The 25,624-nt window shown below is 40.8% G+C and overlaps 1 protein-coding gene and 1 non-coding gene across 2 annotated transcripts in view; one reads left to right on the top strand and one right to left on the bottom strand.

Moving 5' to 3' along the window:
• Positions 1 to 25,624, bottom strand: part of MACF1 (microtubule actin crosslinking factor 1) — a 330,626-nt gene that overhangs the window by 264,776 nt on the left and 40,226 nt on the right. The window lies entirely within an intron of this gene.
• LOC138391226 (small nucleolar RNA U13) lies at positions 1,257 to 1,356 on the top strand. Its single transcript, XR_011234834.1, has one exon. It is a non-coding gene; the product is annotated as a small nucleolar RNA U13 (small nucleolar RNA).

The following is a 25,624-nucleotide window of genomic DNA, read 5'->3' as shown; positions in this document are numbered from 1 at the left end:
AATAAAACATCTGAGCCAGCTGGCCACTGAGCCTGAAGACAGGGCTATCCCTAGAGGACAAGGAGCCGAGAGCTATCAGGAGTATTCAGTGTTACACGTATCCTCTTCTTACCCTCAGTAGTTTTTAAAAGTGAAATAAACTTAAAAACCAACATCCCGAGCTTTGAATATACACATTAAGACCAAGTCATTCTACTTCTAGAAATCGATCCTAAAAAAAACCAGAGATGCACAGAAAAATTTATTTACAAGGATGTTCATTATCATACTACACCAGTGAAAACTTAGAAGTGTACATGTCCCACAATTAAGGAGTGTTAAATAAATGACCCTTCCATTTGATAGAATTCCACACAGCTATTACAAATCATGTTGCAGATACATAAAGGCATGAAGAATACAAAAACAATAAAGAGCAAGATAGAGAACACCATTACAATAATAGCAAATACATAAAAACATATATATGGATAGAAAAAGACTAGATGGAAATACAACAAAATATGAGCATAGCAATGTGTGGGTTGTAGGATTTTCATGATTTTTCTTCTTTCATTTTTGCATGCATTCTATAAGGACAAATATAGTACATCTAATTAAAGTCAGAAAAAAAAATTTAAGTTTTTTTTTCTGGAGTTCTTTATCAGCCACATTAAAGAGGGGGGCAACCCCCCGCCAAAAAAAAAAGTCCACTCTCTGAGGAGTACATGTTATGATGTGAGGGCTTGTCCTGCTTGCCCAGATGTAGCAACAGGGGACAGGCTTCTCAGCTGACAGACTAAGTGGAGATCCAAAGTAAAGCTATAAGATAATGAGAAGCATGATTTGACAAACAAACCAGAACTAACAGAACCAAAAAGGATCATGTTCCTTCTCAGTAGTCACCTTCAACAATATTGTTGCTGTTCAAAATAAACCTGGAACCCCTCATTTGGAACTGTCTACTGACCTGTAGTACCATCTTTCCAGTATTTTCAATAGCAGGACATTTTCATTCTTTGAGCTTGGATGTAATTTTGTCTTGGGTAATATCATCTTTTGACCAAAAATTACATATGACTATGAAATGACTGTGAAATTTCTTATGAGAATTAAAATATGGCGCTGAAGAGAAAAAATACAAAAACTGCAACTAATCCCAGCACTCTGGGAGGATGAGGCAGGAGGATTGCTTGAGGCTAAGAGTTGGAGATCAGCCTGGGCAATAGGGAGACCTTATCTCTACAAAGAAAAAAGAAAAAAACGGTGTGGTTAAGATCCTTTTGTAGTTAGAGTGACCACTGGGTTTTCACATGCTAGTGTGAGATGTGCCTTCCTCAAACTTTGTTAAGTCATTGGCACATTACCCATCTATTAATAACGTGAGAAGGAAAAAAAGTGCGGCAAAATAAATGTATACAGCATAGGCACCATCAGAGTATTTTTTTAACCTCCTATGGTGACTACTGAAGGACATTTGGATACATGAGTTTAGTTCAATTCAATCCCTCCAATGTTTCTTTTGTGCTTAATATGTGCCAAGCACTATGCTAGGTGAAGGAGATTCAAGAATAAATGAGACACAGTTCCCACCTTTAGCAACAGTATAGCTAACATTTACTGGGCTCCTACTCTGTATCAGATGTTACATTCACTATCTCATTCAATCCTCACAACATCTTGAGCAGTAAATCCTATCTTCATTCTTACAAATAAAGAAACTGAAGCTTACAAAAGTTGCAGAAAATGTGTCCAAGAAGTAAAGACTAGCAGGAAAATCAAATGTTTAATAAAGTGGCTGCATGTGGTGGCTCACTCCTGTAATCCTAGCACTCTGGGAGGTCAAGGCAGGAGGATCGCTTGGGCTCAGGAGTTCAAGACCAGCCTGAGCAAGAGTGAGACCCCCTTCTCTACTAAAAATAGTTAAAATTAGCCAGGTGTGATGGTGCAAACCTGTAGTCCCAGCTACTTGGGAGGCTGAAGTAAGAGGATTGCTTGAGCCCAGGAGTTTGAGGTTGCTGTCAGCTAGGCTGATGCCACAGCACTCTAGCTCCAGTGACAGCGTAAGATTCTCTCTCCAAAAAAAAAAAAAAAAGTTTAATAAAATAACTATAACATAATGTGATAGGCTCTAGAATAAGTATGTCTAAAGTGCCACAGCAACACAGATGAGAGGGAGAGGGAATAATTCTACCTGGGAATATAAAAGCAAAATCAAAACTGTAGGGGAAAGGGAGATTTGAGCTAGGCACAGAAAGATGAATAGAAGTTTGGTACGGAAAAAGGATAACGGGATTCTAGGCAGAGAGAACAAGACAGTACATGCAAAGGAAGAGAAGGGTGAAAGTACATGGGTATGTTGGGGTATATTTCTTTTTTAAAAATCAGTCATTATCTCATAGTTCTACCACAAGTTTTTCTTAGCAAAGACTACAGAACCACTTTCACATCACTCTACCTCACCGACCTCTCTGCCTCCCTAATTAATCCCCAATTATCAATCACAGCACAGGTCCAGGCTCCACCTGGACTAAGCAGGACTTAGGCCAATAGTTCAACTTGTCATACCCATGACAGAGGTCCATCCAGACAGAAATCACCCCAATGACTAAGGTTTTGAGGAAGCTTGAGAAATATAAGTGACAGCCCTCCAGAAGCGACAGCAACAATAGAATACATTGCATCCCAATCCTGGCTTCGAAGCACCGAATACCAACAGGAATACTGGGGAACAGAACTTCAAAACAGAACTTCAAAAAACTTCTACAATGTCTCTATTCTCCCCACTGGGCTCCCTCCAATAATTACCCACTAGAGGGAGGAATGGCTGCAAGCTAAACCATGCCAAGAAAAGTAAGAATCAGTAACTAATTGAAAAGGGGAGCCAATTACCTCTATCAGCCCTTCTGGAGCAAAGATACAGGTGAAATGAAGAAGCAGGTAATTATTCACCATAATCAGGGGACATAGTGAGTGAAACTCAACCCACAGGAGGGTTTGACACACACGCACATGCACACGCGCTCACACACACATCCTCTTGTTTAATGCCCACAGCAGTACAGGCTTCTGAGTTCATTGTAGAGGTATAGAATCAAAATAACACGGCGGAGAGCCCTGGAGTCTGGAGTGAGGAGAGTGGAGTGGGAGCTGTTGCTGCTGCTGTGGTCTTTCCCGTTCTCTGATTTCAGCCCCACAAAGGACATTCCCCATGATAGGTACATCTGTTACTCACTCATTCCTAGTACAAAGAGGGCAAAGGAAGGAGAAAAAAATAATACTTTATAGGTGGCCGAGAAAACATAGGATTGCCAACTGGTTTCAATACAATCTCTTTCAAAAGCAGAACCAACCTTTCCTAGTATGCAACTTCAAACCTCTGTACCCCTGAGAAGATCAAGCCAAGAGCTGCTTGTTCTATTATCCCCACTGAGAAAGTCAGGAGAGTTAGAGGAAACTGGGGACCAAACAACTTCATATACAGAGTAAAAAAGTACTCCTCCCTCCATGCATGTTTTATGGAAGGAAACAAGAAGGACCCACACTACCAGTCATACCTGCACTTTGTTCCTAAAGCACACAGACAGGGAGAGTTATGAGTGGTGTGGTCTCCTGAGAACCTCAGGAATCTACTTGGGTCACTGCTAAACCTGATTCACACAGGCCATGGCCATCCTAGTGTGCTCAACTGCTCACCTAAACCCTCCACACAAAGGGGATCCAAAAAGAAAAGTTATATTCTCCAATTCTATGGCTAGGTAAATCTCTCATAGTTTCCATCCATACCTGCCCATCTTCAGAAAGTCTTGGCAGCTTTTATAAGAAGAATGACACTAAGGAGAGGGAATAAAACATCACCAACGAGCTCGATGTCCAAGGAGAGGCCTGAGATTCCTACTCTGAGCCTCTTTTTCTACTAAAGGAATATGCAGATTAATTAAGTTTGATAATCCTGCCACAAGTTCTGTAAACAGAGGACAGAGAAAGGGCTCCTGCTGTTGGGTAGGCATCATGCCCAGGAATACAGAAGGATCCCTCTAAGACAGGAAATAGGAAAAGAAAAGAGAACTCTTGTTAGGGACAAGGGTACATTCTAGCACCTCCCTTCACCCAGTCTCCAACAGGGCACAAGAACTGGAACAGTTGCAGAGAAGCACCACTGGTTTCTGCCCCCCTCCTTCAATCTCTTCTCCATGAGACTGAATGAAAACCAGAACCTTTCTGCCCTCTCAAAACTCCCTCTGACAGAGAAATTAGAGCAACAGTTAATGTTGCTCATTCTTGCTAAGACCTATCTTCTATGATGACTGCAGAGCCCTGAACCCAAAAGGGATTGGTTGGCTCCAGCTGTCAGGAGTTTGGGAGTGGAGGGTGCAGGTTTCGAAGTGGGTAGTGGGAGAGAAAGGGAAGAGAAGATAGAGATCAACAGAACAATACTCTACAGTGGTATATCCCTTACCATACAAAGATCTTCACATACATGCTTCTTAGAGTCTGAGTTCTTCAACAGATAGTGAAAGAAAGTTCAATATCTATATACCTTGACGGGAAGGGATTACAGATATACTGCCCACACCCTGTCTGTCACTTTCCTCATCCCTGAAAAAAACCATTTTACCCCTTTCCTCCCTCTTCTTCCTTCCATTCTCTCCACACTCCATGGCTGCTCTGTGTCCAGAATCCTGACTGCTGATCAAAGAGGAATGGTTTGAGCTCCCTCTTCTGCAGATGGAAATAAAACCTATTAATCAGAGAAGGAGAAGTAAAAAGATTTCATTCATTTTCCTCATTAATGTCCAAAAAGAGTCTGTATTGTCACATCCGAGTGCATTCTTCTCATCTCTGGTCAGTAAAGAGTTTGCAAAGAAAACACTATTTCCTTTAAATATAATTTTAATGAAAAGCTGCCTCCTTCAAAGTCATTGATATACTCTTTACAAAGGCATCTATGGCCCATCAACCTGCATTCCTCCCTCCACCCCCTTTCCCACTCTGACTCCCTGTTCTACCCAGATGAGACTCTGACTCACTGTAGACACAGGCAACTAAAAAAACCCAGCCCAAGAAACCTAGCTACACCTAGGCGAGGCTGCAGGGCCCTACGGCAAGAGCCCTCCACCCACATGGCCTGGCCACCTCAAAACAGGGAGTGCCCTCAGCCCTTAGCCCAAAAGAACAGGGGACATTTCTTAGTTGCCCACTCAGGCAAGTGAACAGGCTGTTGCTGAAATACCTGAGGGGCTTCTCTCTAATTCAGGATTGCATTTATAAACTCTGTCCCTTCTGTGTAATTGCCTAAACACATTTAAAAAAAAAAAATGGCCAGCTCAGAGTACGAGGGTTTTCTAAGCCCCTAGGTGGTTGGATGGAAAGTAAACACCCTACATAACGCACACCATAGTAAGTATTCACACAATCAGCCAGGATAAAGGGCAGACAGCTTAAAGCCTTGTAATACCTCTCAGGTTGTTGAGTCCCTCCAGGAACTTCTGGTACTTGTAAGCGTTCATGCCCCAGCCCAGCTGTATTGGTTCAGTGGCTGGAAGTAGGCACCATGGCGCAGTGACAGCTGAGAGGTGAAAGCGTGCAAACCAACTGATCTCTACTCCTCGCTTCTACTGGCCCCCAAGAACTGGACTTTGACCACATTTACTGGTGACGTCACCAGAGAAGCCTCATTGCATTACAGCTCTTTGAGCGCCCTCATTTGTTGCAGTGAGCGGAAATACCTCCCCAGAAGAGGCCAGCCCCTCCTTTGTGCAAATGAGCCACGAGACCACAACAGCCCCTGCCTATCATCTGCCACCTTCTCCCTAGACCCTAGCCCAGGCTCCACTGGGATTACTGTTCCTCTTGCTTAAACCCTAGGGAGAGAAGCTTAAATGTGTTTTAGGACACCAGTCAGGGGCTCATTTAACATTTGAGAACGAAATCTTTAAAGGGCCACGCTCACCACAAGAATGTCACCACAACAGGAGCTCTTGGGCAAATATCACATGGCAATGGGTCAGGCTTAACAAAATAAAGCACACTCTGCACTCTCCTTACAGCAGTCATGTTTATAGACTGGAATACAGCCACACAACAGAGGAGATACTGCATATTAACTCAGTCCTGCGCAGGGAGAAGAAAGCAGCAGAAACTGCTAAGCACATTCCCTAAATACTAAAAGCAGGACAATTTAGGGTGGCATTATGGACCTTCTCCATAATGCAGCCCAGGCATCATCCACATGTCCCCCACTTCAGGACACGATTTCACTAAGCTGATTTGTTTTTGCTTGTTTTAATGTGTCAATAGCTGCTACAAATTTCATTCTACTCTGTTAGCCTCAAAAATATGACCACCCCAATAGCTAGAGGCTTTTAGGATAAGCTACCCACCTCATAATTAGAGAGGAAAACCCTGAAATTTCTATACCATCTTTGTTGTAAGAAACTCAAAGTGGCTCATTAGCATTATTATACTTACGAAAATAACTGTGACTTTTCATTTGCAGATGAAAAAACAGAGCTTAAGTAATCTGTCCAAAAGTCACACATCAAGCCAACGAGATAACATGGAAAGAACCTATGTTTCCAAATTTGAGCTTGATATTCTTGTTCACCTCACCATGAAGCATTAGCATCCCAGACACCCAGGAGCAACAAATTGAGTCAGGCTACACTGAACAACCCCTCATAAGAGACATACACCCACCCCACCCTACCCCACCCCACTTTCTGCCAAGGTCTGAAGTTTGTCAGGCAACCTGGTTCGTGGGATGCCATTCAGTGACCTAGGGAAGAATTCAGAGTGCCAAATACATGTTCTATAAAACTCCCAGTTGTACAGGTTAGATACAGGTAGAGAAACCGTGTAAGTAGCGTTGTGAAAACCAAGAGAAAAGGGAGTATGCCCATTTGGAAAGATTAGGCTAAATAATTTTTTAGCTGCTAAGATAATGGAAAGGGAAAAATAATAAAAATAATCAACTCAAGCTTTTGTGCCTTCCAATGCTACTAGTCAGTCAACAGTAACAAGAAGGTAGCCAGCTACTTTGTGCAAATTTCAGTATTAAGAGTTAGGGGGGCCAGGTGTGGTGGCTCACACCTGTAATCCTAGCACTCTGGGAGGCCGAGGTGGGATGTTTGCTCATGGCCAGGAGTTCGAGACCAGCCTGAGCAAGAGTGAGACCCCGTCTCTACTAAAAATAGAAAGAAATTAGCTGGACAACTAAAAATATATAGAGAAAAAATTAGCCGGGCATGGTGGCACATGCCTGTGTGCCACATGCCTGTGTGGCACAGCTACTCGGGAGGCTGAGGCAGAAGGATTGCTTGAGCCTGGGAGTTTGAGGTTGCTGTGAGTCAGGCTGATGCCATGGCACTCTGGCCAGGGCAACAGAGTGAGACTCTGTCTCAAAAAAAAAAAAAAAAAAAAAGAGTTGGGGGGAATACAAATACATGGTTCTTTTTCTCAAGAAACAACTTGATAAGCAAGATAAACAAGTTAAAAAGAAGTTTAAGGTGTAAAGAGCATAAGTTAGGCGGCAGGACACAGTAAAAAAGACAAATATAGAGTCTATAATGCAGTACAGTTAAAATCACAGTATCTTTAAGGTCACCTGGTCCAACAGATCAGCTACATGATCTGCCACAGGGAGCCTTGGATTCCTCATCTAGGACATAAGACTGTGGACTGAAAAAGGCAAAGATTAAATAACAGTTCGGAGTATGTGTGTCTCTTTTCCTGTAGTTATTCCACATATTTTTCCAGTAATAGTATGGATAATAGAGTACAGTGGAAAGAACTTTGGTTGTAGAGTCAATACCTGGATTTCAGAGTCTATCTCAAGATCCAATTTTGCCACTAACTGGCCATGTGTGCAGGAGCTCCAAATTCTTAAAAAGTACTAGTTCTTAAAATTTTTTTCTTTATTTCTATTTTTTTTATTTTTTAAGTTCCCAGACACCATTAAGAATCTTAACATTTTTTTACATCACAAACTGCACTGAAAATCTGATGAAAATTAAGGATACTCTTCCTTAAAAAGGCACATATTCACCTACATACAAACTTTGTTTACAAGTGGAGAGGGGTCAATGAACCTCAGGGAAAGAACCTCTGAACTGACCTCTAAGACCTCTTCCGTGTCAATGATCTGAAAGCAATTGAAACAGTGAAATCTGAACAAAAGTGCTGAAAAGAGTAAGGTATAAAGGAATGATCGGTCAGCCAGAGAAGAGCTGGTCCTTTTGTTTTAATGCTACTGTAAAAGCCTATTCAGGGACTTCTCCCACCTAAAGGAGGAAACGAGACAACAGCACTCTAACAGCAGGAACAACTGACTTTCAAAATAGCTACTTGAAGTAAGTGTATTTAAAAGAGAACACATGCTAGTCTGTCATTTCCTCTGTGTGTTGTGTGTTTCACCATTAAAATTGTTTAGTAACATTTTATCAGATAAAAATTAAACAAAAACAAGGATGTTTGGAATTATAGAATGAGTGACGGTTCCAACTTGAGGCTCTTGGGAAGAGGGGCAGTGGTGCAATTGGTCTAGACTCCAGTTGCATTCTTGGAGACCAGGGACCTTTCCCCACAATCAGAACATTTCAAATCACCATAGTCCAAGAATCTCTATATGCTCCTCATGGCTGTTCATCTTTTATCCTCCAATAGGTCCTACAAAGGTAAACAGTGAGATGTAACTTCAAATAGCAAGAAGGATGTTGCCCTACGTTCCAGACACAGACAGATAAATGTGAAAGGCTTAAGATCTGGCAGTCTAACAGGCACTCTGGCCAGCTGCTGACCAAGGGGAAATAAAAGCCCTGCTGTCTCCAGCAGCCCTAACAATGGCACAGACACCTAAGAGCTGAGTGGAACTTGACTGAATGCAGCCAGATGTGGAAGTCCAGGCTGCAATGCACAAGATGTGGTCCTGAGAGCTTCTGACTCTATAGTGACAGGATGACTGTTAAAAAGGAATCCCTTGCTCTGCTCAGGGACAGAGCTCAGGTGGCATGAAGGCCTGAGTCAAGTTCAGGATACTGCTCCTGAAACAGGAGGGCAGGTCTGCTAGCAGAGAGTTACAACCAAGGAGAATGATCTGCACCAATGAGGAGAGAACAAGTCCTATTTTGGAGCTCCCATAGTTCTCCAAAACCCCTCTAGAAATCAAAACTTTCCCTAATTCCTCTGAAGCAATTCTTCTTCTAAAAACAAAGTCCTTCTCCGATAGAATACCCACATATCAGGGTCAGTGAAACTATCGGGACAGCGAGATTAAGGAATTCATTCAATTATTCATTCCATGTATATTTGTTGCATGCTTACCAGGTACTGGCATAGGTGCCAGAACACAGAACTCAGAGACTAATGAGAGGGCAGGAGAAAAGAAATGGCAGTGTCTTGTATATGGCCATACCAGCCTGAATGCTCCCGATCTCATCTGATCTTGGAAGCTAAGCAGGGCTGGGTCTTATTAGTACTTGGATGGGAGAAACAGCAATGTCTTTTCAGATGCAGGGAATATGACAATCATGGGGGTCATCAAGCTAAGGGCACAGCTGACTTCCAACTGCTCCCTCTCTAGATGAATCCTTAAGGCAAGTGGTTTAGGGGCACAAAAGGTAGCCCCCCTCATAGAAATACATCAATTTTCTTTGATATAGAACTGACACCCTGAGAGCCAGTTGTCACTATTACCCCAAAGCAGCTGCTAACCCAGGACGACAGCAAAAATATCTCCAATGACTTAAGAAGCCAGTAACAAAAGCAGGTGCCAGGTTCAGGGTCCTCTTCAGGGAGCAACAAAGATCACTTTCCTCATTGTCTCCCCCTGGCAACAGTGTCTGATGAAGAGAAGGATTGAATTACATCTTGTCCCTCTGGTCTGCTGGAGAGAAAATGAGTTTACTATCTGAAGAAAGGGTTGTCCCCAGGGCCAAAGCTGCCTCTGCATGGCTGAGGAACAGAAGACAAAAGTCAGGCTTCACGCTTAGAAGGAGAGGGCTGAAATGGCAAGACCAAGGGAGGCTTTAAAGGGAAAGCCTCTAAGTGCAGGTCTGGCAAAAAGGGTCCAAGGAGCTCTGACTACCCCTGTGGCTGCCCGAGGCCTGGGGAGGTACTTGATATAGATTAGACCTGTGCCCCAGAGCCTGACAATGAGCTTAAAAATGGCCCATGCATTAAGCCATAGAGCCTCAAATCAGCTTACTCTACTTGAGCGTTTCCTTTTGACTGTGTAGTCCACGGAGAAATGGTTCAATTTTGTAAGTTCTTTCCACCCTATGGTGGTGGTGTAATACTACAAGACCAAATGAGGTAAGAAGAACTGAGCAATTGGGAGAAAAGGTAAAAATACCTAATTTTAGGAGATTCTATATCTACATGACCTCAAATTCTAGCACCACCAGAGACTAAGTTTCCCCTCTCAAATTATAAGATCCCAAAATAACCTAAAACCTCACTGCTAGGCATTCTGAGGACCTAAGAAAAAGATTAGGGACAAGAGTCACCTACCACTGGAACAAGGTTATAGACTTTCAGTAGAGAGACTAGGGATGGGGGGGATTTATTGCAACAAAAGCATACGGAAACAACCACAAGCATCCAGGTATAACAGAGATCAACAGCTTCTCACCTCCTCCAAGAAGAGTTTCTCTTAATCAACTTTGTCTGGACCCAGAGGATACGGCTGCACCTCCAAGTCAGCTAAAGGTAGGTGCCTGCTTAGGAGAACCACTTTTGTTTATTCTAACAAACCTAGGGGAAAAAAGTTGCTTGCTGGCTCAATTCACCTGGGCTCCTCTGCCAGCAAATCAAACAAGTCTCCAGAAACACAGGCCACCAACTTCCGGTAGCATTCTTTTGTTGCTTATGAGCAGAGGAAGGAGGCAAAATAAACATTTTTGAGAAGTCAGATTCCAGACACTAAAAATAGTGTAATGGAATTTTCCTCTGAAGCTGCCTTCCACTAACAAAGAGGTTATATTTTAAAAGAAAGTCCAAGATAGACTGTATGGTGGTTAACTCCAGGATGGCAGAGTATGAGTTCTGAGAAACTTACTGCTCTTGAGTATAAGAAAAAACTGTAGGAGAACATCACAATGTTGAGGAAGTGCTAAAAGCACCTAATAGGCAGAACTTCAGTGAGGGTGTTGACATCTGTTTAATGAATAGTGAATACATATGTATCTGCTATAGTATTATTTGTACTTGTCTATATGCTTGATATATTCATAATAAAAATTAAAGCAATGAATCAACCTATCCGTCAAATTTACAAATATGTATACCTAGCAATTCCACATTTAAGAATTTTTCCTAAATATATAGATATGCAAAATGACAAGTATACAACCAGGTTTTTCACTGTAGCATTTTGTAATAGCAAAGGATTGATAACATCGTAAGTGCCCATCAATAATAGGGAATTGGCTAAATAAATGACAGTACAGTCATACAATGGAATAATAACAAGGTCTTTATGTGCTGATATGGGTTAATTTTTAAAGACATAATAAGTAAAACAAATATACAGAAAAGAGTATATGTTATTTTCTCATTTTTTTTTAAAGGAGGGAAGAATATAGAATTTAGGCTCCATAAAAGCACAGATTTTTTGTTTTGTTCAGTTTACCCCACAGCCTACCATAGTACCTGGCACACAGTAGGTACTCAATAAATATTTGCTGAACTAATTTCTTGAATGAATAAATGCACATACCATCTCTGAAAAGAGATACAAGAAACTGTTAATATTTATTGCCTTCAGTGAAGGGAAAAGGGCAGCTGGGGTGAGCATAAGATTTTTCACTGTCCCTTTGTATCTTTTGAATATTTGATTATGTGAACATATTAACCAATCAAAAAATAAAAGTTTAAATGACAAGAATGTGGATCCTGAATCCTGATCCCAGCACTGCCACTGCCCACACACCCTTCTCACTCAATCATTCATATGTTCAACAAGCAATTTTTTATTCCATACCCTGTGCCAAATTTGTAGAGCACTGAGGATGGAGATGAAAAGCTCACAGTCTCTTTTCTCAAGAAGTTTATAATCCAGTGAGGGAGACAAACAAGTAACCAACACGTAATATAGTGCAACTGGTGGTGATAAACGTGTATGGAAGCAAAGCAAAAAGGAAGCCTGGAAGTCTAGGTAAGACTTCCCAAAGGAAACAATGATTGAACTGGGACCTCAGGGCCAGAGGGAATGAGACTGAAGGGAACAGGAGTTTTTCAGGCAGGAAAAAAAGGAGAAACCTGAGAGAACATGATGCATTTAAGGAACTCAAAACAATTTGAATATGGCTGGAGGACTACTCTCTACCCTGGAAGAATGATGGCAGGACGTAAAAGCTTTGCATGCTATGCTAAAGAAACCAGATTTTATCCCAAAGACAATGGAAAACCATTGAGAGTGTTTAAGCTTAGGAGTGACTATTTTTTATGATCAGATTTTAATTTTAGAAAGAGTATTCTGGCAGTAGCAAAAAGGAAAGGAGCAAGACAGAAGAGCAGAGTACCAATCAGAATAGTATTACAGTTATACATTGAGAAATAATAGAATCTGAGCTAAGAAAGTAGTATTGGGACCGAAGGAAAGAAAAGGATAAAAGATTTGAAATGAAATTATATAAAATTTGATCACTGTTTTATTTGAGTTGGGATGGGGTAGGGTGGAGGCACACAGAGAGGGAAGATTCTCAAATGATTTCCAAATCTCTCTCTTCTGTGACAGGGTAGAAGTAGTGCCTTAAATAAAGTAAAGAATAGGACAGAGAAAAGTAGGTTTGCTGGAGTGAAGATGAAGGGTTCTGTTTGGAACATGTCAAATAAAAGACACCTATAGGATAATCAAAAAAAGTCCTCCAGTATTCAGAGATAAATGTCTGAAGCTCAGGAAAGAAATCTGGCCCAGAGTCACCATGGCAGCTGAAGCCGTAAGTATGAATAAGATCACTCAAGAAAACTACGTAGAGGGCCAAGGACAAAATCCTAGAAAGCACCTTTATTTAAAGGTCAGTAAAAGTAGATAAGCATGTACATAAGGAAGGAAGATAATCAGAAGAGCCCTTCCTTCTCTCTCTCTTCTTTCCCATACTTCCCCTTCTTTTACAAAAAGGAAAAAAAATCAGGAAAGAATGAGATCACTAAAGCTTAGGGAAGGAGAAACTTTCAAGGAGGACAGAGTGTTTCATAGTGTCAAGGACCTCAGAAAGGTTAAGGAAGATCAGAGCTGAAAAATTACCGTTGGATTAGGCAATTAGGAGGTGATTAGTGACCTTGACAACATAAGTTCAGTGGAGTTGAAGGGATTTGAAGCTAAAGGGTATATTTAAGAATATACCATTCTTAAAAATCTTGGGGGAAACAAAGAATATGGCCATGAAAGAGGAGTCTCACTTTTCCACTTCCCTTCACATAATATATCTGAGTATTTAAGAAAAATAAATAGGAAAATGCATGTAAAATAATGTCAATATTTTATTAGGTATTAGGTATAGAATGAAGATGTTCCAATGTATTATTACTACTATGTTAAAGCAGTTTCCATTTACTCCATAAATCACGAAAGCTTTTTGGACACTTACGTGCAAAATACAGAGCTGACAATGTGAGAAATAAAAGAGTTCATGATACAGTCCCCAAGTTCTAGGAACTTCCAATCTTGTAGAAGAAAATAATGCATACACACATAAAGGATGCTAAAGTACAATAAAGGCCGGGTGCAGTGGCTCATACCTATAATCCTAGCACTTTCGGAGGCCGATGCAGAAGGATCACTCGAGCCCAGGAGCTCGAGACCAGCAACCTGAGCAACATGGTAAGACCCTGTCTCTACAAAAAAAATTTTTAATTAGCTGAGCATGGTGGTACACACCTGTAGTCCCAGCTACTTGGGAGGCTAAGGCAGTTTTATCCTCTGAGCCCAGAAGTTTGAGGTTTCAGTGAGCTATGATGACATCACTGCACTCTAGCCCAGGCAACAAAGCAAGACCCTGTCTCAAAAAAAATGAAGTACAACAAAAATAATACAGAAAAAAAATTACTATTAGCATTTAGGAAACTAGGAACGAACTCCCAGTAGAGTGATCAAAGGAGGTTTCCTACAGGACTTTAAGGCAGGCTGTGAACAATGGGTGAGATTCTATATGGCAGACAGAGTAAGTGAAAATCCTCCAGGAAGACAGTATTGTCTGGCTTAGATGTGAGGAATTTATATGAAAAAAATGTGGTTAGGCCAGTCGCAGTGGCTCACACCTGTAATCCTAGCACTCTAGAAGGCCAAGGCAGGAGGATCTCTTGAGCTCAGGAGTTTGAGACCAGCCTGAGCAAGAGTGAGACCCTGTCTCTACCAAAAAGAAAAAAAAAAATTAAAAGAAAGCTCAAGCAATCCTTTCATCTCGGCCTCCCAGAGTGCTAGGATTACAGGCATGAGCCACTGTGCCCAGCCTTTAAATTATGAATCTAATACACATTTTTTGTCACTGAAATATTCTGACCTTACAGTAAGTGAAGAAAACATGTTACAAACAGTATTTTTTGCAAAATATGTATTTACATGTACATTTACACAAGAAAATGTCTTAAGAAAAACATATCGAAATATTTACAATGGTTATAAATGGTGGTTAATTTTATATTTGTTTATTATTTTATAATGTTCCTACTATAAATATAAATATTTTGGGAAATAAAAAGGGGATAGGAGATTCAGTCAAAACTAATATCCAAGAGTAGCATAAGCTCTTTCAGATTTTCCAAATATCCTTTATCTGGAGATAGAAGGAACTTTATATGCAACGCAACAATTCAACCAATGGTTATGGCACCAAAGAAACGAAGATGAAGAAGGTACAGCCTGCCTTCATTGAACTCATGGTATAGGGGAGCCAGACAATTAAACGATAACTATAAAGTAAGTACCACTGCAAAGGGATGTACAAAGTACCGTGAGAACTCAGATGAAAAAGTAAATGAAATTTTTTTCCTGGTTGTGGCAGAAGAAGCAGAAATTCCATTAAAAAACTAGTTACTTTTGAGCTGGGACAAAAGATTACAGTATCAACAGGAGTTTGTGAGGCACATAAAGATTCAAGGCATACGAAACAAGGCCAGGCACAGTGGCTCATGCTTGTAATCCTACCACTCTGGGACGCCGAGGCGGGTGGATCGCTCAAGGTAAGGAGTTCGAGACCAGCCTGAGCAAGGGTGAGACCCTGTCTCTACTAAAAATAGAAAGAAATTATATGGACAGCTAAAAAATATGAATATAGAAAAACTAGCCGGGCATGGTGGCACATGCCTGTAGTCCCAGCTACTTGGGAGGCTGAGGCAGAAGGATTGCTTAAGCCCAGGAGTTTGAGGTTGCTGTGAGCTAGGCTGATGCCACAGCACTCACTCTAGCCCGGGCAACAAAGCAAGACTGTCTCAAAAAAAAAAAAAAATAATAATAAGGCATAGGAAGGAAACAGTATAAATAAGGGATGAAGCAGAATCTGTTTTTTTTTTTTTATTTCAGCATATTATGGAGGTATAAATGTTTAGGTTATGTATATTGCCTTTCCTTCCCAACCCCCCCCCACAAAATCCGTTTTTAAGAAGAGATTTGGCATGATTGCTGGCAGAAGCCAAAAGAAGATAAAGATCTAAAATCGGGCAGTGGGTCCAGCCAGTAAAGGATAGTTGTTGAGATATTTCTGCACTAGACAAACCGAACTTAGTGTCCAATCAAATATGGAAAATAAAGGAAGACAAAAAACAACCAAACAAACAAAACCCGATTTCCTAGCTTGGGCAAACAGATGGAAGGTGAAATTGGTGCCTGAGATAGGGCATACAGGAAGTGAATCAGGTTTAGGCAAAGGAAAGAATGGGGATGATTATAAGCTCCATTTTGGATGTATTATGTTAGAATTTCTATAGACTTTAATGTGGCAAAGGACAGTAGTCATTTGGAAATGTAAGTTTGGATCTCAGGGAAAAAGCTCATACAGTATTTGGAGATTTTGATAGTGAGTCATCACTGTATACACAGACGAAATTGATAAATAAAATCACCAGAGTAGGTAAACTCATGCAGGGATAACACACAGAGTAAGGGAAAAAAAGATGTCCAAATATGATCAAATGTTGTGACAAGATCAAACAGCATAAGAACTGAAAACAAGCCACTGAATTCTGCAAGTAAGTTATCACAAATGAGAGCAATTTCAGCTGGGATGGTGGGCACAAAGCCTGGCTATAGTGGGTCAAGATGACTAAAGGAATATAAGAAAGGCTCTTAAAGAAGTTTAGTGGAGGGAAGCAAAGAGAGTCAGTCTGAAGAAAACACAAGCTTAAAAGAATTTTTTTTCTTAGGATGAAGAAAACCTGAACATACTTATACAGAGTCACTAGGGAGGGAGAGACTAAGAACACAAAATATATACTAATATATGCCAGAGACCTGCCTCTGAAATAGGAGAGAATGAGGTGAGGACTGGTAAAGATTACAGAAAAATTCCTAGCACTTTGGGAGGCTGGGGGAGGAGGATCGCTTGAGGCCAGGAGTTCAAGTTTGAGGCAACAGAGAGAGATCCCATCTCTACAAAAAAATAAGAAAAATTAGCCAGGCTTGGTGGCATGTGCCTGTAGTCCCAGCTAGTTGGGAGGCTGAGGCAGGAGGATTGCTTGAGCACAGGAGATGAAGCTGCAGAGAGCTATGATCACGACACTGTAGTCCAGCTGGGTGACAGATCAAAAACTCATCTCTTTAAAAAAAAAAAAAAAGATTACAGATAAATTGAGAGGTAAAGGTGTGGAAAGTAAAAAACTAAATGACTTATGGAGAGTTGACAAGGTAGGGTGGAGTAGCAAGTTTGAGTGTGGTGAAAGTCTGGAATAGCTGCTGTAGGGAAAATGAATGGGAGTTAACCAGAAGAGAATAAAAACATTTCAGGGCAGGGCTGAGAGACAAGCTGTGGCTAGAGCTCATAAATTGGTAAGGAGTCAGTCAGCACAGTGTTACACAGCAGCACTTAGTAGTAGCTCAGTGGAGAAAATGAACGTGGGTCCAGTGCTGGGGACAGGAAAGGAAGGTGTGGAAAGCACGTAAAAGACTTGAGAATGCCAGTACAAGTGCTGTCTTAATAGGCTAGGTTAGGAAGGCACTGACATATAAAGGGGCTGATAGACTGGGAAATAGCAGAGACCAGGTTTCATGGGCATAAAGGAATAGGAGAAGTGGAAGAAAGCAAGTTGTGACCAGACCCAGATTTCTAAGACACCCTTCCCCGCAGACTTAGTCATCTATGAGACCAAAATTGACACCATGCTGACTTCCAGGCCATGCTCTGACATATAAACTAGTTCTTCAAGTAGGGCTGACACCCCACACGTAGTTAGAAGAGGATTCCAATGAGAGACTGGCAGAGTAGAGTCCTCCTCCTAAACTTCTTCCTTCCTTAGGATTTGATCTGGATCTCTGAACACAGTATGAATAACTTTTCTTTTTACTGACTAGGAGGTAATGGGAGTTCTCGAAGGTGGAGTTGCTGAAAATAAAATTTTAAGAAACTGCATAATTGCTAGTTTGGCAATTCCCTCAGGGTCTTGGAACCAGCCAATGTAGGACAAGAGTCACTGTCCTTTTCAGAGCCTTGGATCTTTCCCCCAGTGGTAAGGTACAACAGTAAGGACAATACAAACATAATAATCATATTCAACAGGGAAGCAGAAGTTGGGGGGGGTCCGCTAATACAGTAAGGGACAGGGTGGGAAAGTGAGTTCACTTCCCTTCACTGCAAATTGAAAGACTGAATCGAACCCTTGAGCCCTTGCTTCACAAAGACAAGAAAACCTAAACAAGCTACTTACTTGGTCCCTATAGATATGGGCTCCCATCTAGCCTATTAACCTGACCTGGTACAAAAAGAAAAAGAGATTCAAATCCTCTCAGAGATGCTACAAATGAACCAGACATTGCCACCAAAAACTGTATCTTTTTATACACCTTTTCATACACAAAACTGTGTATCAAAAGTAGGCTTGTATCAATGATTCACTCTAAGAGCCCCAACTTCCTTCCCAACCTTCTTCTATCACCCAAAAGACAAGAGGTACAATGATTATGAAAGGTAACTTCTTAAATCAAAGTACACTGATAGAAAGAATAAGAATTCAAAGTTGGTTGGCTATCTACATAAGCATTTGGAATTGGCTCCAACATCATCCTGGTCTGCCATTCCATTTGGACTGAGATGGGCTGTGCTGTGTGAGATGGAAAAAAAGTAACTCCAAATGCTTGTTTAATTCAGCTCTGGTTCACCTTCACTGGGGTCACTGCCTTCCTTTACTCACAAGCACTTAATTGTCCCTGAAAAGTAGGTCAGAGCCTTGTAGAACAAGCTGGAGGGAGAGCTAAGACCCAGCCTATCACTCCAACAGGCCTGGAGAGGCCCAGGCAGTGTCCTGGAGACCAAGACCAGTCAATAATACATTATGCCAAGAGCGCTCCAGGTGCTCCAGGTGGCAACCTGGCTACTGCCATTCCTAGGTGGTGACTCAGCAGGCTGAGACAGCAGAAGACACAGGACGTGGGGCTGAGGCTTATGTGAGTCCAGGAAATAGTTGTTCCACTGCAATAGCTAATGAGGTGTCCCTAATCTTCCCTGAATGTTGGGAGCAAGAGGTGAACAATCAGAATGCTAAACTCTCCTCCACTGTCCATATGGTCCCTTCTGTAGAATACCAAGCATTGCTCAACCATAAATGGAGTTGCCTGAACTTCTCCCTACTCCTTCCCCCAAATATTTTCTTTAGGACACCCAAAAATAAACACTGCTAGAGGTACCTTCACAGCACTGTAAGCTGTCATATGAACATGCCTGATAATTAAAATTTTTGAACAGGATAAACCTTGTTCCTGGGGGCAAATACTCCATCCATCCAGAATTTTAAGGTGGGAGACACTTCCCCCTCAAACCTCCTCCAACCTCTAACTGACTAGTTCACTAAATATAGGATATTACTTCAAAGTAAAAAAGAAGGGGCCCAGGGAGATGAGGTGACAGGGGGCTAGCAGTTTGGGAAATAGCTACCAGAGGGTCAGCTGTCCAGCTGGCTCTGGAATCTGAAGACTTCCAAACCTAACAACTGCCTTTCTCAGCAAGAATCAAAAGTATGTGAGGCAGCTGTGGAGGATAAAGGCTGCAGAGCCCAGCTCCAGAAGCCAGCAGCAAACCACTTCCTTAGCCATTGTTCCCCACAAAAAGCAAACACTGCCAGGAACTTCACCTTCAGACCAGATACCGGCTGTAAGAAAGAGAAATGGGAAAAGGGGCCAGTTATCTTTTTGGCAAACAGAAAGCACAGGCACCTCTCTCTTCCACACCTTCCCTCCCTCCTTCAAGTTATCCACTAGTAAAACCAAAACCACTGATAATCCCAACCTTTCTAAACTCTGACTTTACAACTTTCCATTATCTTCTAGTGCCATGCACCTCTCCTCTTCCTGGTCCCCCACTTCCTCCCCTGCCCCTCAACACACACACATTTCACTTCTCTAAATCTAAGGAAATTTCAAGTCAGAATCATATAAACTAATACCTGATTTCAAACTTTTAAAAAATTATGTATTAGATTTAAGTCTAATGACTAGACTTTAAAATCTACAAAGGAAGGAATATGTCTCATCACCATTAATGTAGCTAAGACTACATGCTTATTATGAGAAGCACCACTGTAAGCACTTTACACATATGATTTCATTTAATTTTCACAAGAATCTTATGATGTATGTGCTATCAATAAAACATTTTACAGATGAGAACTGAAAAACAGAAAGGTTCAAGAAATTGCCCAGTTCAGTTAATAAATGACAGAGCTGAGGTTTAAACCACAGCAGCTTGAGTCCATGCTCTCAACACCAATACTATACGCCCACGGTCCCCAGACCGCCAGCAGCAGCATCTGGGAACTTGTTAGAAATACAATTTCTCAAGCTCCACCCCAGACCTACTGAATCAGAACAGAGGGTGAGACCCAGCAATCTGTGTTTTAACAAGCCCTCCAGGTGATTCTGAGGCAGGTACAAGTTTGAGAGCCACAGCTCTACGGTATATTCAACAAGCTATGCTGCCTCTGCTTTTTATTTGAGCCACACCCAAGACAGAGAGGAGTCCAGGAGGAACTTAATAGTGTAAAAATATTCTCAACAACAGATCAAGGTATAATGGTTGAGTACATGTGGATTCTAGAACCAGCCTGCCTATCACTGTGAAACCTAACTCTACTGCTTATCAGCTGTGTGTTCTTGGGCAAGTCACTGTGCCCTCCTGTTTTTTAGTTTTATCAAGTGTAAAGTGGAGATAAATTGTGAAGACTAAAATTAGTTAATTTCATATAAAGCATTTATAGGCTGGGCGCACTGGCTCACACCTGTAATCCTAGCACTCTGGGAGGCCAAGGCAGGAGGATTGCTTGAGGTCAGGAGTTCGAGACCAGCCTGAGCAAGAGTGAGCCCCTATCTCTATTAAAAATGGAAAAAATTAGCCGGGCATGGTGGTATGTGCCTGTAGTCCCAGCTACCCGGGAGGCTGAGGCAGAAGCCCAGGAATTTGAGGTTGCAGTGAGCTATAATGAGGCCACTGCACTCTAGCCAGGGTGATGGAGTGAGACTCTGTCTCTAAAGAAAAAGGAAAAGAAAAGAAAGCTTTTATAACAATGCCTGGCACTTAGTAAGTGTCATATAACCTCTTAGTAACTACAGTTTTCGGAGAGTTTTTTTGTTTGTTTTTGAGACAAGGGTTGCTCAGGCTGGTCTTGAACTCCTTGTCTCAAATGATTTTCTCACCTCAGCCTCCCAAAGTGTGAGGGGTACAGGTGTGAGCCACTGTGCCCAGCCCAACTATGGTCTTTGATCGATTTTATAATTAAATTCAACAATTATTTATTAGGTATCTATGGTAGGCACATGCATTCATCAACATCTCCCCAACTCATTGTTAGCCTTTCAACAATATTTATTGGTGCCTTATTATATGTAATATTCTGTGCTATGGGATGTGAGGGACATAAAGAATAACTTACTGGCCAGGCACAGTGGCTCACACCTATAATCCCAATACTTTGGGAGGCCAAGGCAGGAGGATCATTTGAGGCCAGGAGTTTGAGACCAGCCTGGGCAACATAGAAAAACCCTATCTCTATTAAAAAAATTTTTAATTAGCCGGGTATGGTGGTGTGCACCTCTAATCCCAGGTATCTCCAGCCTGGAAGAAAGAAGGAAATTCTGTCTCTTAAAGAAATAAATGAATAAATTAAATTAAATTAAATAAATAATAAGGCATTAACTCTTCCTTTAAGGACAGCACAAAGTAGTAGCCCAGATATGGCATTTTCACAACTAGCTATAACACACAGTAGCAAGTGATAAGAAGCATATTAATAATATAGCACTGTTTTGTGGGAAAAACATGGGGTTTGAAGTCATAAGATTTAGATTCAGTTGTGAATCTAGCTGTGGGTGCAGGCAAATCATTTAGCCTCCCTGAGCCTCAGTTTCCTCAGCTGTAAAATAGGAGTGATAAACTATCTGTGAGGTTCAAATGAGCTACTAATATACGTGAAAGCATTTTGTAAAAGGCTGTGTGATGTTAATTGTCAGTTACTACTATAACTTTCAAGTGAATTTCTTTCAATAATATAATGTAAGTTCAGGAAGATGTACCTGAACTTGTACCTGAGGTAATCAGGCAAGGCTCCACAAAAAAAGTGACATTTGAGATGGATGTGGAAGCACCAATAAGATGCAAAAGTGAAAGGAAAATCCAGGCATGGAAACAGCATGAGCAAAGGCACGGAGGCAGGAAATCCAGGGCATATACAGAAAGAGCACTAGTTCATTTTAGTTGGAATATATAGAATAGCGGGAGATAACATTAAAAAGAAAGGTAAAGGGTAAACAAGAGGGGAAAAAAATCAGTTCATTTTTCACCCATAAGCAAACATCTTTGGTGATTCAAGTAGGAATAAATGACAAAACAGTTGGTTAAAATTAGTTTTAGTATTTATCTGCAAAATTGAAGTATTCAGCATGCCCTGTACTCCATTTTCATGGGGTGATTAAGAGCCAGCTGTATCATACGTATGAAACATGAAATACCTATAATTATGTAGTTTGTGCAGAGGCCAATTTAAAAATGACACTGTTATTCTTCAACAAAGCTTCTCATTGGGAATTCAAGAAAGAGAGCTCATAAAGATCGTTTTGGCCTTTGGAACCTTTCAATATCATTATTAAAATGAGAGAAGGATGTGTTTACCTAACACTCCCCATCTGTCAAGTGTTTGTGAGGATCTCCATTCAAATACAATACGAGGTACACTTATTTTTGTTCTTTTTGTTTTGTTTTGTTTTTACTTATCCTTGTACAAGAAAATATTTCAACAAGATCCTTGAGTGACAGGTGGCACATAATCTAGAGTAGTACAAATTTGTTGATATAGAAATTAAGGCTTCTAATAGACTTTCAGACAAATTTTTAAAGCTTTGTATGTTGATACAGTTTAATGAGATAATGTAGTACTTTTAATCTAGCAATTTTTACTTGCCAAAGAGCATCTGAAAGTAAAAAATTAAATTTATCACAGTAGCATGTCCCTGTAATCCCAGCTACTAGGGAGGTATAGGCAGGAGGATTGCTTAAGGCCACGAGTTTGAGACCAACCTAGGCAACATAGTAAGACTCCATCTCCAATAACAAATTTAACAAACTTTGAAGAAAATACATTTTTAGTCTACAAAGAGTAAATATAATTTACTGATTGTGTCAAATATTCTATATTTAAAATCTGTCAGTTTTACATACAGAAACAGAAGGAAAAAGCATGAACTTCCCAAGACATAAGTAAAAGTTAAAGTTAAAATTTCAAGCTGAACACTCTTGTACTTGTCTTCACTCCACTGTCATACAAGTGCCCCCTACTGTCGTTCATGTTTAATCTATGTTTCTCTAAAATCTAAAATAGATTCTTGTTTTCTAAGATTCATTTTTAGATCCACTTCTGTAGTGTCTTCACAAAGCACAAACGTAATTCTTTAGTCATATGTATATGTATAATCTTAATTGGCTAATACTAAATGCAATCTTTATTAATTTAATATAGAATTAATTCACTCATATTATGTTGACAGCAAACAATCATCCTAAATAGCTTTTGAAACATAACTGGTATCTAGGCACTGGAGGTACAGAAGCAGGGAATACGAGGGCAGGCCAGTTTGGATAGAGGAGTGCACTGAGGTGACATGTCTGTGTGTCCATGGGCAAAAAACCCAAATGACCCTGCAGTCCCCTTGAGCACAAAGAAAGGATTGGGGACAAATCAGTATAAACCACCCCTTCAGGCCGGGCGCGGTGGCTCACGCCTGTAATCCTAGCACTCTGGGAGGCCGAGGCGGGTGGATCGCTCGAGGTCAGGAGTTCGAGACCAGCCTGAGCAAGAGTGAGACCCCCGTTTCTACTAAAAATAGAAAGAAATTATATGGACAACTAAAATATATATATACAAAAAATTAGCCGGGCATGGTGGCGCATGCCTGTAGTCCCAGCTACTCGGGAGGCTGAGGCAGTAGGATCGCTTAAGCCCAGGAGTTTGAGGTTGCTGTGAGCTAGACTGACGCCACGGCACTCACTCTAGCCGGGGCAACAGAGTGAGACTCTGTCTCAAAAAAAATAAATAAATAAAAATAAAAAAAAATAAACCACCACTTCCCCACTATAAACAAACAGGAAAGTCCACAGATAAAGATACAGGAGTTGGGAGGGGCTGCCTGTCTTTCTCATCCTCCACCCACGTGCAGCGTAAGCACTGGATGCAGAAGTTGTGCTCTTGCGCTTTTCCAGGTCTAATCTGGGCCTGGTAATAGGCAAAGAAATCATATTTGGATAGTAGTCTTTCTTTAGAATTTTGGTAGACACTGCAAGAGCCTGTCTAAGCTGTGAAGACCCTTCTGCTAAGGTTCTTTAAACTTTGAATCCCTTGTAAACCTCTCCCATCATCCTGAACCCTTGTTTCCAAAGTATACATTCTGGTGGTAGGCTGGGTTGAGAGGAACCCACAAGAAGAACATGTAGTTCCTTCATTGTGTCAATTGTCAATAATGGGATATTTGTGTGTGTGTATACATTTGTACATATATGTGTGTACACATGTGTACATATATCCTACAAACCCTACCCTGGCAAGCCAGGTTGGCACACAGCTAGCCATTCATTTTGCTCATCACCCCACAGAATATGCAGCAATTCCCCCTCAGCCCTGACCTGTGCAAAACAAATCAAGGTTCTAGATATGTCACCACAGCAAAAGCCCCATTCACAGTAAGAGCAAAGGAGAGCGGCAGAGAAGTAAGGTTGGCAAGCTACAGTGCACAGAGTTTGGGGAAAATTAAGCTAGCAGGAAATAATTTTTTTTCCCAGAGTTCTGCCAGGCCTGGACTCTCTATATGGGATTCAGTGGGTCCATCGTTTATCAGACACCTATCAAAAGACGCCCTGCAACAAAAACTCAGACAGATGAAGTCAACACACAAACAACCGTATCATTCTACTTTGCCCTCTTCCTCCCAGCTTTGAAGATGGTTAAATTTAGAGAATTAATCCAACAATATTACTATTAAAAACAATCATATTATTAGCAAGTCAAATGTCCATTAACAGGTGGAATAGATAAATAAAATGTGGCATATGCATACAATGGAATATTCAGCCTTAAAGAGGAAAAAAATTCTGACATATACTACAACATGGATCAACCTTGGGGACATAATGCCGAGTGAAATAAGCCAGACACAAAAGGACAAATATTGGGTGATTCCACCTATATGATTCTACTTAACTGCCTAGAGTAGTTAAATTCATAGAAACAGAAAGTAGAATAGTGGTTGCCAGGGGCTGCGGAGGCGGAAGAGGAGTTATTGTTTAATGGCTAAAATGGTAAATTTTCTGTTATGTATATTTTACCATAATAAAATAAATCATATTGTTACTATGATAACTACTGATAAAAACAAGACACAATTACATACCTACTATGTGCCAGCAATGTGTTTTACATATATTAACTCATTTAACCTTTATAAAAACCCTGCAAGATGGTTATCACTATCAATATTTTGCAAATGACGAATTAGGAAAAGCACACAGTTGAGAGATAAGGCTAAGTGACTATTCAAGGTTACAGAGCTGGTCAGTACCAAAACCAGGATTCCTTTCCACTATAAGATGCTGCTTTCTACCTAGAGGGAAAATTTATCTGATACTACAAAATAAAAACAAACCAGAAAACCCCTGAGCAAGGAAAAAAAGCAAAAGGAAGAATTTACTGTTAAATGTTAGGCGCATGCTCCCTAATTCCACTTATAAGGTTGTTCTTTCTCTGATTATATCTAAGAACTTTAAACACATCAATTACTTAGCCATTCAAAACCCTAGCAAACTAGGAAAAGTTGTTTGTAATATCTACAAAACCCAAAAATGAAATTTCTCATAACCTACCAAGTAATTCCCTATTTTGTAAGAACTTTTAAGGACTTTTCCAAAGTCAAGAAAAAAATCTAATTTAAGAGTTAATTTAAAAAGAAGAAAATCTAAGAGTTTAA

The sequence above is a fragment of the Eulemur rufifrons genome, chromosome 8, assembly GCF_041146395.1.
Source record: "Eulemur rufifrons isolate Redbay chromosome 8, OSU_ERuf_1, whole genome shotgun sequence".
Lineage (NCBI taxonomy): Eukaryota > Metazoa > Chordata > Mammalia > Primates > Lemuridae > Eulemur > Eulemur rufifrons.
Note: the sequence above shows the minus strand (reverse complement) of the source record. Positions and strands in the feature narration are given on the sequence as shown.